This window comes from Odocoileus virginianus, chromosome 19 (assembly GCF_023699985.2).
Source record: "Odocoileus virginianus isolate 20LAN1187 ecotype Illinois chromosome 19, Ovbor_1.2, whole genome shotgun sequence".
Lineage (NCBI taxonomy): Eukaryota > Metazoa > Chordata > Mammalia > Artiodactyla > Cervidae > Odocoileus > Odocoileus virginianus.
In genome coordinates, this window is record NC_069692.1 from 253628 (window position 1) to 272313 (window position 18686).

Consider the following 18686-nt stretch of genomic DNA (forward strand, 5'->3'; position numbering starts at 1 on the left):
GTTTCCATATGCATTGTGAATTTTTTTTGTTCTAGTTCTGTGCCGGGAGCCAGCACACAAGATCCCACCCATGACAAGGTCATGAGGGAGAAAACCTGACCGGCAAGGCAGATCAGGTTTTCAGGGATTCCGAAAAGCTGCCCCCAGCGCTCACCTTAAAGATGATATCTGTCTTTCTGATGCTTGCTTCAGTAGACTACTCCCTAATTTCTGTGACACAGGCAGAAGGCCTTCCCCGATCTCTTACCAAATAAGAATCAATTTAAAACTTTAATCAATAAGTTTCCCAGGTGGTGGTATCTAATGAGATTATTTAGGGTGAAAGGAGTGTTTTAATTTAAACTCCTTTGCTGGTATTTTAGTTTGTTTGGCAAATGCATTTATGCCCTTGATACTAATATGCATGATGTCTTATAATACCCTAATCATAAAATAACATAAAGAACCTGATTATATAAAAGCTCTAGTAGACATAGAGCCTTTTTGAGGCGTGAAGGAGTCACATTAGAAAACACAAGAAAAATTATTCTAAAGGTGGTTATTGGGTTGATGTTTGCTTGCTGTGTTTTTGCTCTTGATATGCTATGGTTGTGTTATGGAAGCCACTGTTAATATAGTTAAAGGTCTAGAAAAATAAGAGCTTAGCCCTTGTGTGGTAACAATGAGATGGTTGTTAATTGTCACCCAGGAATGCTAGGCAGAGGCTGCCTCACCACAGTCACAGAGTCAGTGTGTGGTAAACTTCTTAGATAGACGCAACTGACAACTTCTGCAGAAGGATTAATTTTTATGTTAACAAGGTTATACTTCTACTCTGTACTGTTGCCCTATGAGACTGCTACCCTTCAGTTAAGGTCACCACAGAAACAGAAAATAGATTTGCATTCACCTGACCTGCATAAAATGTTAATGGGCCCCAAGGCCAGAAGATAATGTTCAAGACCCTCATAAACAAAGAAGTATGCAGAAAACACCCTGGTTTCGTGAAGAACAAGCTGATGTAATGTTAAACTATCTTCCCCTTAGAGATGTACTAACTTAGGGTATAAAAGCCATGGTAAAAAATAAAGCATTGCCAGACCCTGCCAGACTCGGCTGCACCCCCTGTCTTGTCACTCTCTCTCTCTCTCTCTCTCTCTCTCCCTCGCAGACTTGGCCCTATCAAGGCTGGTCTCACGTGTCTTCTCTCGCTGACGCCGTTCATCCTGAGGTTACCCCCTGGATCCTGACGAGGCTGGACCCCAGCAAGGAAAAATGCCATTGGTAATTTGATAGGGATCACATTGAATCTGTAGATTGCATTTGGGAGTATAGTCATTTTCACAATATTCTTCCTACCCAGGAACATGAAATATCTCTCCATCTGTTTATATCATTTTTTATTCCTTTCATCAGTGTCTTATAACTTTCTGTGTATAGTTCTTTTGTCTCCTTAGGTAAGTTTATTCCTAGATATTTCTTTCTTTATTGTTGCAATGGTGAATGGGATTCATTCCCTAATTTCTCTTTCTAATTTTTCACTGTTAGTGTAGATAAATGCAAGTGATTTTTGTGTATTGATTTTGTATCCTGCAACTTTCCTAAATTCACTGATTAGCTCCAGTAAATTTCTGATACTACTGTTAGGGTTTTCTATGTACAGTGTCATGTCACCTGCAAATAGTGAGAGTTCTACTTTTTCTTTTCCAATCTGGATCCCTGTTACTTCTTTTTCTTCTCTGATTGCTGTAGAGAGGACTTTCAGAACTATGTTGAATAATAGAGGTAAAAGTGAACACCCTTGCCTTATTGCTGATCTTAGGGGGAATACTTTCAGTTTTTCACCATTGAGAATAATATTTGTGTAGGCTTATCATATATAGCCTTTACTATGTTGAGGTAGGTTCCTTCTATGCCCATTTTTTGAAGAGTTTTAATCATAGAAAGGATGCTGAATTTTATCAAAGGCTTTTTATGCATCTATTGAGATTATCATATGGTTTTTACCTTTCAATTTTTTAATATGGTGTATCACATTGTTTGATTTGCATATATTGAAGAATCCTTGCATTCCTGGAATAAGCCCAACTTGATCATGGTGTATGAGATTTTGATGTGTTGCTGAATTCTGTTCACAAAAATTTTGTTGAGAATTTTTGCATTTATGTTCAACAGTGATGTTGGCCTGTGGTTTTCTTTTTTTGTGTTGTGTTTGTTTGGTTTTGGTATCAGGGTGATGGCAGCCTCGTAGAATGAGTTTGGAAGTGTTTCTTCCTCTGCAATTTTTTGAAAGAGTTTTAGAAGGATAGGCATTAGGTCTTCTCTAAATGTTCGATAGAATTCTCCTGTGAAGCCACTTGGACCTGGGCTTTTGTTTTTTGGGAGATTTTTGATCACAGCTTCAATTTCAGTGCTTGTAATTGGGTTGTTCATATTTTCTATTTCTCTCTAGTTCAGTCTTGGAAGATTGAACTTTTCTAAGAATCTGTCCATTTCTTCCTGGTTATCCATTTTATTGCCATAGCAGTCTCTTTCAATCCTTTGTATTTCTGCATTGTCTGCTGTAACCTCTCCTTTTACATTTTTTATTTTGTTGATTGATTCTTCTCTCTTTTTTTCTTGATGAGTCTGGCTAAAGGTTTGTCAATTTTGTTTATCTTCTCAAAGAATTAGTTTTTAGTTTTACTAATCTTTACTCTTGTTTCTTTCATTTCTTTTTCACTTATTTCTGCTCGGATCTTTATGACTTCTTTCCTTTTACTAATGTTGGCGTTTTTTTGTTCTTCATTGTCCAGTTGTTTTAGGTGTGAAGTTAGGTTGTCTATTCAATGTTTTTCTTGTTTCTTGAGGAAGGACTATATTGTTATAAACTTCACTCTTAGGACTGCTTTTGCTGCAACCAATAGGTTTTGAAATGTTTTCACTATCACTTGTTTCTAGAAATTTTTTGATTTCTCCTTTGCTTTTGTCAATAATGTGTTGGTTACTTAGAAATGTACTGTTTAACCTCCATGTGTTTGTGTTTTTTACAAGTTTTTTTTCTTGTAATTGATATCTAGCCTCATAGCGTTGTGGTCAGAGAAGATGCTTGATATGATTTCAATTTTCTTAAATTTATTGAGCTTTGATTTGTGACCCAAGATGTGGTTTATCCTGGAGAATGTTCTATGTGCACTTGAGAAGAAGGTTTATTCTTCTGCACTTGGATAGACTGTCCTGAAGATATCAATGAGATCCATCTCCTCTAATGTATCATTTAAGCCTTGGGTTTCCTTATTGATTTCCTGTTTTGATGATCTGTCCGTTGGTGTGAGTGGGGTGTTAAGGTCTCCTATTATTGTGCTACTGTCAATTTATCTTTTTATGTCTGTTAGTGTTTGTCTTATGTATTGAGGTTCTCCTATATTGGGTGCATAGATATTTACAATTGTTATGTCTTCCTCTTGGATTGATTGCTTGATCATTATATAGTATCCTTTCTTATCTCTTGTAATCCTTATTTTAAGGTCTATTTCGTCTGATATGAGGATTGCTACTCCAGCTTTATTTTGCTTCCCATTTGCATGGAATATATTTTTCTATCCTCTCGTTTTCAGTCTATATGTGTCTTTAGGTCTGAAGTGGGTTTCTTGTAGACAGCATATATATTGGTTTTGTTTTGTATCCACTCAGCCAGCCTGTGTCTTTTGGTTGGAGCATTTAATCCATTTCCATTTAAAGTAATTATTGATATATATGTTCCTATTGCCATTTTCTTAATTATTTGGGGTTGATTTTGTAGATTTTTTTTCTTCTCTTGTATTTCTTGACTGTAAGTCCATTTAACATTTGTTGTAAAGCTTGTTTGATGGTGCTGGATTCTCTTAACTTTGCTTGTCTGAGAAGATTTTTATTTCTCCATAAATTTTGAATGAGATCCTTGCCAGGTACAGTAATCTTGGTTGTAGATTTTTCCCTTTCAGTACTTTAAATATATCTTGCCATTCCCTTCTGGCCTGCAAATTTTCTGCTGAAAGATCAGCTGTTAAATGTATGGAGTTTCCCTTGTATGTTACTTGTTGCTTATTCCCTTGCTGCTTCTAATATTCTTTCTTTGTGTTTAGCCTTTGTTAGTTTGATTAGTATGTGTCTTGGTGTATTTCTCCTTGGATTTATCCTGTATGGAACAGTTTGTGCCTCTTGGACTTGATTGACTATTTCCTTTTCCATGTTGGGGAAAATTTCAACTATAATCTCTTTGAAAATTTTCTCATAGCCTTTCTCTTTCTCTTTTTCTTCTGGGACCCCTATAGTTCAAATGTTGGTGCATTTGATATTGTCCCAGAGGTCTCTGAGACTATCCTTAGTTCTTTTCATTCTTTTTACTTTACTCTGCTTTTCAGAAGCTATTTCCATCATTTTATCTTCCACCTCACTGATTCATTCTTCTACCTCAGATATTCTGCTATTTATTCCTTCTAGAGTATTTTGAATTTCATTAATTGTGTTGTTTGTCTCTGTATGTTTATTCTTTAATTCTTCTACGTCTTTGTTAATTGATTCTTGCATTTCGTTTTCAAGATTTTGATAATCTTTACCATCATTATTCTGAATTCTTTTTCAGGTAGTTTGCCTATTTTCTCTTTATTTATTTGGACTTCCGTGTTTCTAGTTTGTTCCTTCATTTGGGTAGTATTTCTCTGCCTTTTCATTATTTTTTGTTTTGAATATACACATATACATATACACCCAGGAGCAAAGTCAAACCAGTCCAACAAAAGTAAGGTAAAATTGATTAACCTGGCAAACAAAGGAAATAAAAAATTTTATTTACCAGTTAAGAACAAAATGAACTAAAGCACAAACTGGAAAACAAAACTAAAGCAAGGTGCCAAGTGGGGAATAAAGCAATGAAAACAAAACTAAGAAATATGTTGAGAAGAAAGGAGAGAAAGAAAGAAAGAAAGAAAAAAGAAAGAATAGATAGCAAAGTTAAATAGAGGTAGAATTAAATAGAGCCTCTCCTGAGGCTGCCCTGGAGGACTTGGATTTGCCCTGTGAGGGCCATGTGTGGAGGTGGTGCATCTGCTTGGGTTGCAGGGGTTCTGGCAGCACCAGGCATTCAGGGGAGTTGATGGCTAGGGCAGCAGGAAATACAGCGCGCTAGAAGGGTAAGACAACCAGTGCTGGCCCATACATTCCAGTATTCTTGCCTGGAGAACCCCCCTCCCTGACAGAGAAGCCTGGCAGGCCACGGTCTACAGGGTTGCAAAGAGTTGGACACGACCAAAGCAACCCTGCATGCACAGGTTTAAGGCTTTTTTGCCTGTGGCAGCTCTGCCCCAGTGAGAGTTGAGCGTGAAGGTGGTGCACCTGCTTGGCTTGCAGGGACCCTGGCGGTGCCAATTGTGCAGGAACACAGACTGCTTCTGCTGCAGGAATAATGGCCCTATCAGAGTCTTTTTTCAAGCCTCTTGTAGCTGGTGATCAGAAGGCCTCTTTGGCCAGTCTTTCTCTGTAGCTCTGCCCATTCAGGCACTTAGAGGGCTTCCTTTGCCTGGGGTCCTTCTCTGTTGTTCGGCACTTAAATGGGCTCCCTGGGTGGGGTCCTACTCTGTGGTTCAGTGCTGTCAGGCATTTGATGGGCCAGCCTCTCTATTGTTCAGCTGGTGATGCTGGTGTGTGGGGAGAGAGAGGCTGTGGTGATGGCTCCATCGCCTAGGTGTGACAGCAGTATCGCCTTGCTTCTGTGGCTGCCTGGCTTTCCTCCACAGGCATTTCCCACCGCAGTCTCCTCCCTCACATCCTTCCATCCGTCTCTCTGCAGTCCACAGCATCGCTCGCCCTGAGATTGCTCCACAAGCCCTAAACTTTAACTCCCAGCTGCTGTGCCTTCCAGGGGGCCAACAGCGTTCCTGTCTGGGGTGTGTGTGGCTGCAGCAAGGACTGTCTGATTCTCATTCCACTTAGGCTGCTGCAGATCAGCTGTTTCACTCTCAGCCTTAAATGTTTCTCCTGTGAATCAGACAGTTGCCCCAATGTGGGGATCGAACCCCTGCTTTAGATCCCCCACCCAATGAGGGCAGGTCCAGTCTCCTAACACTCCTGATTTTCCCCCTAGTTCCTTCATCCTACCTAGTTTTGTGTGGGTCTATATATATTTTTTTCTGCTGGTCAGGTATTTTTCCTGTCCACTCTCAGCTGGTGTTCTGCATGCACTTCTGTGTCTGAAGCTGTATTCCTGATGTATCCATGTAGAGAGATGTGCTCCACGTCCACCTACTCCTCCACCATCTTGTTCTCCTCACTGTTTTTTGTTTGTTTGCTTGTTTTCAGTTGGTCTTTTCTGTTGTTCATGGATAAACTGGCAGCAGCAGAGGGGAAATTCCATTGGGAGTTAAGACTGAGTATGCTGTCATAGTGGGCTCCCTGGAGGCTCAGACAGTAAAACATCTGCCCGCAATGAGGTAGACCAGGGTTCTATCCCTGGGTTGGGAAGATCCCCTGGAGAAGGAAATGGCAACCCACTCCAGTACTCTTGCCTAGAAAACTCCATGGATGGAGGAGCCTAGTGGGCTACAGTCTATGGGGTTGCAAAGAGTCGGACACAACTGAGCAATTTCACTTTCTTTCTTATTCTATCATAGTACTTCTAAATTTATTAAGCTGTGTGACCTTGAGAAAGTCACATAGTATCTCTTTGTCTGCAATTTTCCATCTACAAGTGATTAATTTAATATCTGGCCTGCTGTAGATGTGCTGCTGTGAAAATCAAAGTGATGTTAAATATCAAAGTACCTAGAGAAGTATTAAGTCACTAAATACATGTGAACTATTATCAGCTTCAAAAGTGTAAAACTTCGCTGTTATAACTGTGAATCGATATTTCCAAAGGGCTTCAATACTAAGATATGGGAATACTGACTTGAATTTTGCAAGAGAAATTATGCATTCCTCAGTTTCAATGTTTAGCAGAGGAGACCAGATTATTCAAGCCCATTCTCCTAGTGGGGACAAAGAGAAAATCTGGACATATTTTACATTTAAAAAACTCTGCCTGAAAGCACTAGGGATACAATAATACAGTGAAGACCTAAATGGTGAAGATCGCTAAAATGAAAGAAATGAAGAAAACCTGGCATTTGTGGCTGCTTTCACCTCACTTTGTCAATTTAAAAAGAAAAGAGTGGCTTTTTTTTTTTTCCTATAGAATCCGAGAAGCTAAGCAGATCTTTTGCTGTCTTGGAGCTAAGGGACAAGAAAACGTGGAGTAGATGAATGACCATGAAGAAGGTAACTATAGTCCTATGCTTTGCTCTATGACCATAATGGGGAATAGGAGTAAGAGTAAAGAGGAAATAGCATGGCTCTTACAATCGGAAAAAGTGGTTGTTTATAGCTGATTTATTCATAATTACCAAAACTTGAAAGCAATCAAGATGACCTTCAGCAGGTGAATGGATAAACAAACTGTGGAACATCTAGACAATGGATTATTATTCAGCACTAAAATTGCTGTGCTAACAAGCCATGAAAAGGCCTAGAAGAGCCTATGTTAAATTCAAGTTATTAAGTAAAATAAGTCCAATCGGAAAGGTTACATACTATGATTCCAACTAAATGACCTTCTGGAAAAGGAGAAAGTATGAAGACAGCAAAAAGGCCTATGACTGCCAGGGTTTGGAGGAGACAGAAATGAATAAGTGGAGCAAAAAGGATTTTTAGGGCAGTGGAAATACTCTATATGATTTTATAATGAAGGATATATGTAATTATATTTGTTCAAACACATAAAATGCACCACACTCAGAGTGAATGCTATGGTCTTTGAGTGATACTAACGAGTCAAAGTAGGTTTATCAGTTGTAACAAGTGGACAACCCTAGGTGGAGGATGTTGAAAATGGGAGAGGCTATGCATGTGTAGGGATAGGGCCTTTATGGGAAATCTCAGTATTTTCTTCTCAGTTTTACTGTAAAGCAAACATTGCTCTAAAAAGTAATGTCTTTAAAAATGGGTAGCTGTTTTGCAAATAGACTCAGTTCAGTTCAATTGTTTAGCCGTGTCTGACTCTTTGCGACCCAGTCTTCCCTGTCCATCACTAAATCCCGGGGCTTGCTCAAACTCATGTCCATCAAGTCGGTGATGCCATTCAACCATCTCATCCTCTGTTGTCCCCTTCTCCTCCTGCCTTCAATCTTTCTCAGCATCAGGGTCTTTTCCAGTAAGTCAGTTCTTCACATCAGGCAGCCAAATTATTGGAGCTTGAGCTTTAGCATCAGTCCTTCCAATGAATACTCATGACTGATTTTCTTTAGGATTGACTGGCTTGATCTCCTTGCAGTCCAAGGGACTCTCAAGAGTCTTCTCCAACACCACAGTTCAAAAGCATCAGTTTTTTGGTGCTCAGCTTTCTTTATGGTACAACTCTCACATTCATACCTGACCACTGGAAAAACCATAGCTTTGACTAGATGGATCTTTGTTGGCAAAGTAATGTCTCTGCTTTTTAATATGCTGTCTAGGTTGGTCATAACTTACTTTCCAAGGAGTAAGTGTCTTTTAATTTCATGGCTGCAATCACCATCTGCAATGATTTTGGAGCCCCCAAAAGTAAAGTCTTCACTGTTTCTGTTGTTTCCCCATCTATTTCCCATGAAGTGATGGGACCAGATGCCATGATCTTAGTTTTCTGAATGTTGAGTTTTAAGCCAACTTTTTTACTCTCATCTTTCACTTTCATCAAGAGGCTCTTGAGTCCTTCTTTGCTTTCTGCCATAAGGGTGGTGTCATCTGCATATCTGAGATTATTGATATTTCTCCTAGCAATCTTGACTCCAGCTTGTGCTTCATCCAGTCCAGTGTTTCTCATGATGTACTCTGCATATAAGTTAAATAAGCAGGGCAACAATATACAGCCATGGCTTATTCTTTTCCCAATTTGGAACCAGTCCATTGTTCCATGTCTGGTTCTAACTGTTGGTTCTTGACCTGCATATAGATTTCTCAGGAGGCAGGTCAGGTGGTCTGGTATCCCCATCTCTTAAAGAATTTTCCACAGTTTATTGTGATCCACACAGCCAAAGGCTTTGGCATAGTCAATAAAACAGAAGTAGATGTTTTTCTGGAACTCTGGCTTTTTCTGTGATCCACGGATGTTGGCTATTTGCTCTCTGGTTCCTCTGCCTTTTCTAAAACCAGCTTGAACATCTGGAAGTTCTTGGTTCACATACTTTTGATGCTTCACTTTGTGAATTTTGAGCATTAGTTTGCTAGCCTGTAAGATTAGTGCAACTGTGAGGTAGTTTGGCATTCCCTTTCCTTGGGATTGCAATGAAAACTGACCTTTTCCAGTCCTGTGGCCATTGCTGAGTTCTCAACATTTGCTGGCATATTCAGTGTAACACTTTCACAGCATCATCTTTTAGGATTTGAAGTAGCTCAACTGGAATTCCATCACCTCCCCTTGCTTTGTTCATAGTGATGCTTCCTAAGGCCCACTTGACTTTGGACTCCAGGATGTCTGGCTCTAGGTGAGTGATCACACCATTGTGGTTACTCTGGGTCATGAAGATCTTTTTTGTATTGTTCTTCTGTGTATTCTTGCCACCTTTTCTTAGTATCTTCTGCTTCTATTAGGTCCATACCTTTTCTATCCTTTACTGAGCCCATCTTTGCATGAAATGTTCCTTTGGTATCTCTAATTTTCTTGAAGAGATCTCTAGTCTCTCCCATTCTATTGTTTTCCTCTATTTCTTTGCATTGATCACTTAGGAAGCCTTTCTTATCTCTCCTTGCTATTCTTTAGAACTCTGCATTCAAATGGGTATATCCTTCCTTTTCTTCTTTGCCTTTATCTTCTCTTCCTTTCTCAGCTATTTGTGAGGCCTCCTCAGACAACCATTTTGCCTTTTTGCACTTCTTTTACTTGGTGATGGTCTTAATAGACTATTAGAATGTAAAAACCAATCACACAGAGAAAGATTTAATTAATTAGGGTGTTAATTTTTGTTTATGCAAAACTGTGCAAAGCAGTTGCATTTTTCTATTTAACACACATTAAAATCCTGGGTTCTAGACATTATCATCAACTTCATTTTGGTAGTGGGAAAATCAAGTCTTACACAGTGTAAGTAACTTTCTCACACATTGGATCTAGGATTTGGAAATAAGCAGCCTTCTCTGGAGCTTGTGTTCTTGGCTATATAAAGAAGTCAAAACGAAAAATGAAAGTGTTAGTCATTTAGTTGTGTCTGACTCTTTGCAGCTGCATGGACTGAAGCTCACCAGGCTCCTTTGCCTACGGAATTCTCCAGACAAGAATTCTCGAGTGGGTAGCTATTCCCTTCTCCAGGGGATCTTCCCTACCCAGGGACTGAACCTGGGGCTCCTGTACTACAGGCAGATTCTTTACCCTCTGAGACACCAGGAAAAATTAAAGAAGCCAAAACAATTCCACAAAGAAAATTTTCCATTCAAGATTTTCAAATCAGGCAACTGATGTTGGTGAGGAAAAACTGCCTGTCATATCAACAAAAAATTACAGATTTTCAGGACCACAAGGGATGTTGGATACCATCCTTCTATCTGAATACTTTCTATCAAATGATAAATCAGTCTCCTTCTGGATATCACTAATGATAGTTAGCTCTTCATTCTAGTAAATCCCATCACATTAGAAGAAATAATCTTTTTTAGGACCTGAAATTTTTTTGTTTTGCTTTGTTTTCCCTTCCAGTCACTGACTTTCTTTCATTGATTTATTCAGGATACATCTAATTCATATCACAGTAGGTGGTGGTGGTGGTTTAGTTGCTAAGTCATGTCCAACTCTTGCAATCCCAAGGACTGTAGCCCACAAGGCTCCTCTGTTCATGGGATTCTCCAGGCAAAAATACTGGTGTGAGTTGCCATTTCCTTCTCCAGAGGATCTTGCAGACCCAGAATTGAACCCTGGTCTCCTGCATTGCAGGAAGATTCTTTGTTGATTGAGCTATGAGGGAAGCCACATCATACTAGGTAGTTCTGATATATTTAGATAAATCTATCAAGTTATGCATGGGGCTTCCCTGGTGACTTGGTGGTAAAGAAATTGCCTGCAAATGCAGGGGACAAAGACTTGATCCCTGGGTTGGGAAGATCCCCTGGAGAAGGAAATGGCAACCCACTCCAGCATTCTTGCCTGGGAAATCCCATGGACCGAATAGCCTGGTGGGCTAATCAATAGGGTTGCAGAAGAGTCAGATATGACTTAGTGACTAAACAACAATCAAGTTCTACATAACTTCTTAAAGCTAAACGTTCTCATTCTTTTTATTTCTCATATTGCACAATACCAGGAAGATTTCCTCCTGCTGGTTTGTCAGTGTCCATTATTGGTTAAAACTGGGAAACTTAACAGGGTACTTGCAGCTAAAAAGAGATAAGTTATGTCTTAACTTACAACTTAAGATAACTTATCAGGAATGTGATAAAGTCTTGTTCTTTGAAATCCCCTTGAGAATTCAAAACAGCATTGTTCTCAGTTTTTCTTGTGTTTATTAGAATAGGCCCTCTTCAGAACTGCAAATTTTGTTTTTAATTTAGTAAAATATTATATTCTCTTTTTTGGGCTCAGAAAAGTAAAATTTCACAACAGTGTTCTGTTTTCAATGTACACTTATTCCTTCAGAACATATTCCTATCAAAGGAATTGCTGGGTAAGAATTTGTCTTAGCTAAGATAGAGGCTAAGTTGCTATAACAAAGAAAACCCCCCAATACAATGGCTTGAGTACAATAGAATTTTATTTTTCAGAAAACAATCCAACCAGCAGGTCACCTCTGCCTCATGGAATCTTCCTCTGTCTTGTTCTTGTTCAGGCACTGCCTTCACCTTTGTGATCAGCACCATGTCAAGTCCAAAATCCGCTTTCCAGCCCAGAGGAAAGAGAGCGGCGGTCCAGGGCCAGCAACTAGACTTTTAATTTGGAACTGACCCAGAAGTCGTATATGGAATTGTCACTCTCATTTCCTTACAGAGATTGGAGTCAGATAGCCACGCAAGTTGCCAGAAGGCTGGGAAATGTGATCTCTAGCTTTGATGTCACTTTTCCAGCTTTGGCTCTCTTTCTGTGAAAAGAGCCAGGGATTAAAATTTAGTGTAAGTCAGTCATCTCTGCTGGGCTTCCCAAGTGGCTCAGCAGGTAAAGAATCCTCCAGCCAGTGCAGGAGATAGATTCAGAAGGTGTGGGCTGGACCCCTGGGTGAGGTAAAGAATCCTCCTGCCAATGCAGGAGATAGATGCAGAAGGTGTGGGTTGGATCCCTGGGTGAGGAAGATTCCCTTCGGAGGAGGAAATGACAATCCACTCCAGTATTTCTGCCTGGAACATTCCACAGACAGAGGAGCCTGGTTGGCTGCAGTTCATGGAGTCACAAAGAGCCAGACATGACTGAGCGCGCGCGCACACACACACACACACACACACACACACACACACACATGCACACACACATGCACACACACAGTGATCTCCGCCACAGAGATTATATTCATTTACTTTTATAAATCTTGAAATATTTTTCAAAGTTGCTGCACAAAATGTTCATTAATTAAATCTCTTCAAAATGTTAGTAACTGTATTTTATTAACCAGTAATGCAAATCAATCAAAGATTTTAATGATATGAAATCATTAATAAGATTAACATCACCAGGTTTAGGAAATAACATAATTGACTCTAGCAAACATCTTCATTTATAGAAACAGAAGAATGTAGGTATATGAGGCATTTACATACTGCCACAAGCATTGGTGCTGTCCTAGGCTTTAGTGAGTTTGGTTTAGTGAGTTTGGAATACAACTTCATCTTGTGGGTTGGTTAAATGCAGTCAGTTAAGACAACTTCTTCTGTACCACCTTTTCTGTGACACTTGTCGTTTTGTTCTGAACACCACCTCCCCAATGTGCACTTAAAATTATCCTATAATAATGTTACATTGAAAAAATTCTTCATATTTCTCACAGATGCTGGTAATTTTTGAGTAAATATTGCCTACACTGAAGAGTTTTTTGCTAATTTTTTGCTATTATATCTAAAATGGCATTTTCATATATAAGATAATTCAGTGGAAACCAAAGTTTTCATTCGGGCAGTGATTTGACAGGACATCAAAATAAATGATAATATACATTAATAAAGTAGCCAAAACCTCAATCTGCATTTCTCTGATCCCAATCATAGACAGAAAGTTATGCTGCTCATTTCTCACATGCTGGATTCTATTTTCTTTCTCTCAACCAATTTTCTGTTCATGTTCATTTTTTAAAGTTTTGCTTCAGGATAGTCCTCACTGACCTGTGTAAATTCTGAGGGAAGAAGGCAACACACAGAGAATTTTAAATACAATCTTACTCTTGAACTGCAGTATTGCAGTCATGCAATAGAACCTGATCTAGGAGAGTTCTATACCAGATACAGTCAGCAGGAAAGAGATAGTACCTGACCTCCAGGTACTTCTTACGCTTGAGTTGGTAAAGATCGTGCCTGCATGTTCAGTCACTTCTGTTGTGTCTGACATTTTGCAACCCCGTGAACTGCAGCCCTCCAGGCTCCTCTGTCCATAGGATTCCCCAAGCAAGAATGCTGGAGTGGATTGCCATGCCCTCCTCCAGGGGATCTTCCTGACCCAGGGATCGAACACAAGTCTCCTGCTTCTTCTGCATTGTAGGTGGGTTCTTAACCCACTGAGTCACTGCGAAAGCCCTGGTAAATATTAAATATACTCTAAAAAAAAATTAAATATACTCTAAAAACAACCATTTACTGAGTCTACGTTTTAAAATATTAGAAGACGTGATTCATTTCTTTTCCTCATTCTGATATCCAAATAATCAAAAAGTCTCTTAGAATCTGACTTCTTCCCACAACCACCAGTTTATAATCATCCCAGCAGCTTTCTTACTTTTTTTGCAGGCTCTCATCTTCTCTCTTTCCTGTCCACTCTCACTGAGAGTCCCTCCACTCTTCATCTTACTTTGGAAGGCATGCAGCAAAATTTGTTGATAAAGTCACATATGGGTAAAATAAAACACAGTTAAGGCAAGGATTCAGTCAACATGCATATAATCCACCTCTGAATCAGTCAATACAATATGCTCTATCCTTTCTCCAAATTCTAATGGGATGTGCTTACCCTATACCTTTAGAAAAGACTTAGATGTCTGGGATTGAAATCTGATAATGTCATTCCCATTTTCAGTTTTACAAACCCTCCAAATACCCTCAAGATGGAAAGCCTGAACTCTCTTTCATGGCTGTTGGAGTTTTTGATGTGAAGTAGCCTTGTTCTCTGTGTTTACCTCTCATTATTACTGGCTTCATGTGCTGAAGGCTGGCATATTAAACTACTTGCTGTTACCCACACCTTGTACCTTTATTTGCCTCTTGTTTTTGTACATGCTACTTTGTTTCTAGAAGCAATATCCCTTCCACTTTGATAGTAAATGCCTCCTTGTCTTCCGCAACCCCAGCCTAAAAACTAAGGTTATCACTCTCAAATACTCTCATAAAAACCTTTATCTTTTTGCTCTTAATCCGAATGGTACTGTATTGTTATTGCCAGTGCACACTCCTTGAATACAGAGGCTATAGTTTTTTTTTTTTTTTCCTTTTATGCAAGTGGCTGGTAGAGTATCTAATGTGACAAATATACAGTCATTATTTTGTTGAAATGAGATTTATAGGAAGCAATTTATGGTATAGATTCAATATATTTCTGCCAAATTAAGAAAAAGAAGGTTTTAATATTTAATGAAGCATTTATACTATGCCAGGCATCAGTGATACCAAGGAAAGCATGGTAAAATACCTGATATTTGAGAACTCATCTTAGTGGGTTTCCATAAATCTTATTTAACTAACACATTTGTTACTATCACCTTTTTAGAAAATATGGGGACAACCCCATGTTTTAACCCAGGGCTGGCTCAGAAATAATTGGTAGGGTTGTTTAGAGAAGATAACAATTTGCTCTTGAAATTAAACTCCCATTAATCTAGTAGAAAGAAATTGGGCTGACTTTCCAAAAAAGGACCTATAGCATAGAAAGGAATATAGAAAGACTTCTTTGAGATGAAATGACTGAGTAGCTTGGATGTAATGAAGGTGTACTGAGGTGTAAGTACAACATATTAGGTTTGAGGACAGTTAAGTGGGATCTGAGCTGTTGGACAAAGATTTGGAGAAATATAGACCTGAGTTACTAAACTTTGGTTGAGTAAGATATAGATTATTCTAGTAAACTAACATACAATATAATAGATGATTCACATACAAGGTCCGGAATGACCTTTTATTTACATATGTGGGTTAAAGAAATATACAACAAGAAGTTTGAAATTATGATGAAAATGTGAAAAACACATCAAAATATCTCCAACAATGACAACACATTTCGGAGCCTAATAATTTTAGTCTTTAAAATTTCAGTTAAATGCTCATTGTGGGATGAATAATTTTGGCCTATAATGGCTTTGCTTCAAAGCTTTGAAAATTATTACAGTGTAGAACTTTGTGAGATTTAATATTTTTAGAGTGAGATAATTTAAAAACATACTTTAGAAGTATTGTCTTTATATATTTGAAAGCTATCTAGAGAAAATGCTAACCTCCTGATCTTCATATTCACAGAAAATAGAATAAAAAGATAGTGTCTTTATTGAAGCAGAAGAGATTTGGGGAGAATACAAGATAAACCTTTACATGTACACTAATTAGAGATTGCTAAACACATTTACTTGGACCCTCAAGAGAGGAAGTATTTTGAAAGTGATATGGGTTCCAATAGACTGCTTAGAAAATGTCTTTTATAGACCTAGATAGCATATTAAGGGGCAGAGACATTACTTTGCCAACAAAGGTCTGTCTAGTCAAGGCTATGGTTTTTCCAGTGGTCATGTATGGATGAGAGAGTTGGACTGTGAAGAAAGCTGAGCACTGAAAAATTGATGCTGTTGAACTGTGGTATTGGAGAAGACTCTTGAGAGTCCCTTGGACTGCAGGGAGATCCAACAAGTCCATTGTAAAGGAGATCAGTCCTGGGTGTTCATTGGAAGAACTGATTCTGAAGCTGAAACTCCAGTACTTTGGCCACCTCATGTGAAGAGTTGACTCATTGGAAAAGACCCTGATGCTAGGAGGGATTGGAGGCAGGAGGAGAAGGGGCTGACAGAAGATGAGATGGCTGGATGGCATTACCGACTCATGGGCATGAGTTTGAGTAAACTCCGGGAGTTGGTGATGGACAGGGAGGCTTGGCATCCTGCAATTCATGGGGTCGCAAAGAGTCAGACACGACTGAGGAACTGAACTGAACTGATAGTCCTATCATTTTCAAGAGAGATGAAAATTTATTTAAGGTTCATTTTACATTTGCGAGCTCATCCTAGCTTCCTCCGAGAAAACTGGATTTTTGGTATTTGAGTAGCAAGCATTAGATCATTCCTTAAAGGATAATCTCTGAACATTAGCTGCACCACTTTAAAATTGTTGATAGCTGCTAAAGTAGCTAGCTACCACTGTCCTTCAAGAAAGGTATTTAAAATAAAGACTCTTCCAGATTTCTGGCAATTTTAGTTTAAAACATATATCAATATTTTAATTCAGCTTGTTTAGAATCTTTCTAAGAAAAGTGGATAAGGCTGGAGTGGAAACAAAAAACTAGGGAGAGGATTCATAGAAGAGCAACAGGAAATGGGTAATAGAGGCAAAAATAGGAAGGAAATACAAACTAGAGAAGAAAGAGGATTTGAAGGAGTACAAAATATATGTTGTGTACTGGTTAAATTGAGACTGTTACTATGACTGAGAAGTCTGAGATCTCAAAATCCTGCGTCTACATCAGTGGTTTTCAAAATGTCTCCAGACTGCCACCATCAGCAGCACCTGGGAACCTGTTATGTGAAAGTTGCTCAGTCGTGTCTCGCTCTTCGTACCCCCATGGACTGTAGACCGACAGGCAACTCTGTCCATGGGATTTTCCAGGCGAGAATACTGGAGTGGGTTGACATTTCTTTCTCCAGGGGATCTTCCCAACCCAGGGATGGAACCCGGGTCTTCGGCATTGCAGGCAGAGTCTTTACTTGCTGAGCCACCAGGGACTTGTTAGGCATGCACATTTTGGGACCCCACCCAGAACTCCTGAATCAGAACAAAGGAAATGGGATACTGCAATCTTCTTAACGAGCCCTCCAGTGTTGCTGATATGCATTAAGTGTGAGAATCATTTTTTATTTCTTGCTCATGTAACTGTTTATTGAAGATATTCAGCAGGTAACCTCAAGAGTTCAAGTCTCAGCCTTCCGTAATCCTTTGGCTTTACTCACCTCTTTGTCTGTATAGTCCATTCTGAGCAGCCCTGATTAGACCCCGATTCTGCTTGCTGGGCTTCCCTGATAGCTCAGTTGGCAAAGAATCCACCTGCAATGTGGGAGACCCTGGTTCTCTTCCTGTGTTGTGAAGATCCGCTGGAGAAGGGATAAACTTCCCACTCCAGTATTCTTGGGCTTCCCTTGTGGCTCAGCTGGTAAAGAATCAGCCTGCAATGCAGGAGACCTGGGTTCGATCCCTGGGTTGGAAAGATCCTCTGGAGGCGAGCATGGCAACCCATTCCAGCATTCTTGCCTGGAGAATTTCATGGACTGTATAGTCCATACGGTCACAAAGAGCCAGACAAGACCAAGCGACTTTTGCTTTACTTCACTTCTGCTTGCTGAGGGCACTCCTTCCCTCATCTAGGGTTCTGGGAGGATCAATATTGGTTTATTCTTTTTCTTGGCCAAATCTGAAGCATATTTCATGGTTTTAAAACTTTGATAGCCCATTTCTTGTTCTTAACATTTTGTTGCTTTAATGTCAAAAATAGCCATGTTTATTTTCATTTGTTTATTTCCCCCAGGCTTAAGTTTTCTTAGGCAGTGAAATTTCTTCAAAAATTCCTATGTAGTCTGATTATATAATTGATTTTAAAGATTTTTCTCTGCTTTGGCTTCAAAATCACTGTGGATATGACTACAACCACAAAATTTAAAAAATGCTTGCTCCTTGGAAAAAAAGCTATGACAAACCTGGGCAGTGTTTTAAAATGTGGAGACATCACTTTGTCAACAAAAGTCCATTTGTCAAAGCTATGATTTTTCCAGTAGTCATGTATGAATGGGAGAGTTGGGCCATAAAAAAGGCTGAGCAGTGAAGAATTGATGCTTTTGAACTGTGGTGTTGGAGAAGACTCTTGAGAGTCCCTCGGACAGCAATGAGATCAAACCAGTCCATCCTAAAGGAAAATAGTCCTGAATATTCATTGGAAGGACTGATCCTGAAGCTGAAGCTCCAATACTTGGCCACCTGATGCAAAGAGCTGACTCATTGGAAAAGACCCTGACTCTGAGAAAGACTGAAGGCAAAAGGAGAAGAGGGTGGCAGAGGATGAGATGGTTTGATAGCATCGCCAACTCAATGGACTTGAATTTGATCAAATTCCTAGAGATAGTGGAGGACAGAAGAGCCTGGTGTGCTGCAGTCCATAGGATTACAAAGAGTCAGACACGACTTAGTGACTGAACAACTACAATAGAAATGTTCTTTATTCTATTTGTCAGTAACTACATCCAAAATTCTTTCCTAAGAATAATTCTTAAGACTGATTACTCTTCTCTTTTTTAATCTTCCCTCTCTCCAGTTAATAGTGG

General features: G+C 39.3%; 1 long non-coding RNA gene across 1 annotated transcript in view; it reads left to right on the forward strand.

Moving 5' to 3' along the window:
• LOC110140792 (uncharacterized) overlaps window positions 1-18686 on the forward strand; it is a 47441-nt gene that overhangs the window by 13689 nt on the left and 15066 nt on the right. The window contains exons 2-3 of the long non-coding RNA XR_011492932.1: window positions 1151-1263; window positions 7169-7251. This is a non-coding gene — a long non-coding RNA (uncharacterized lncRNA). The remainder of the gene's footprint in view (window positions 1-1150; window positions 1264-7168; window positions 7252-18686) is intronic.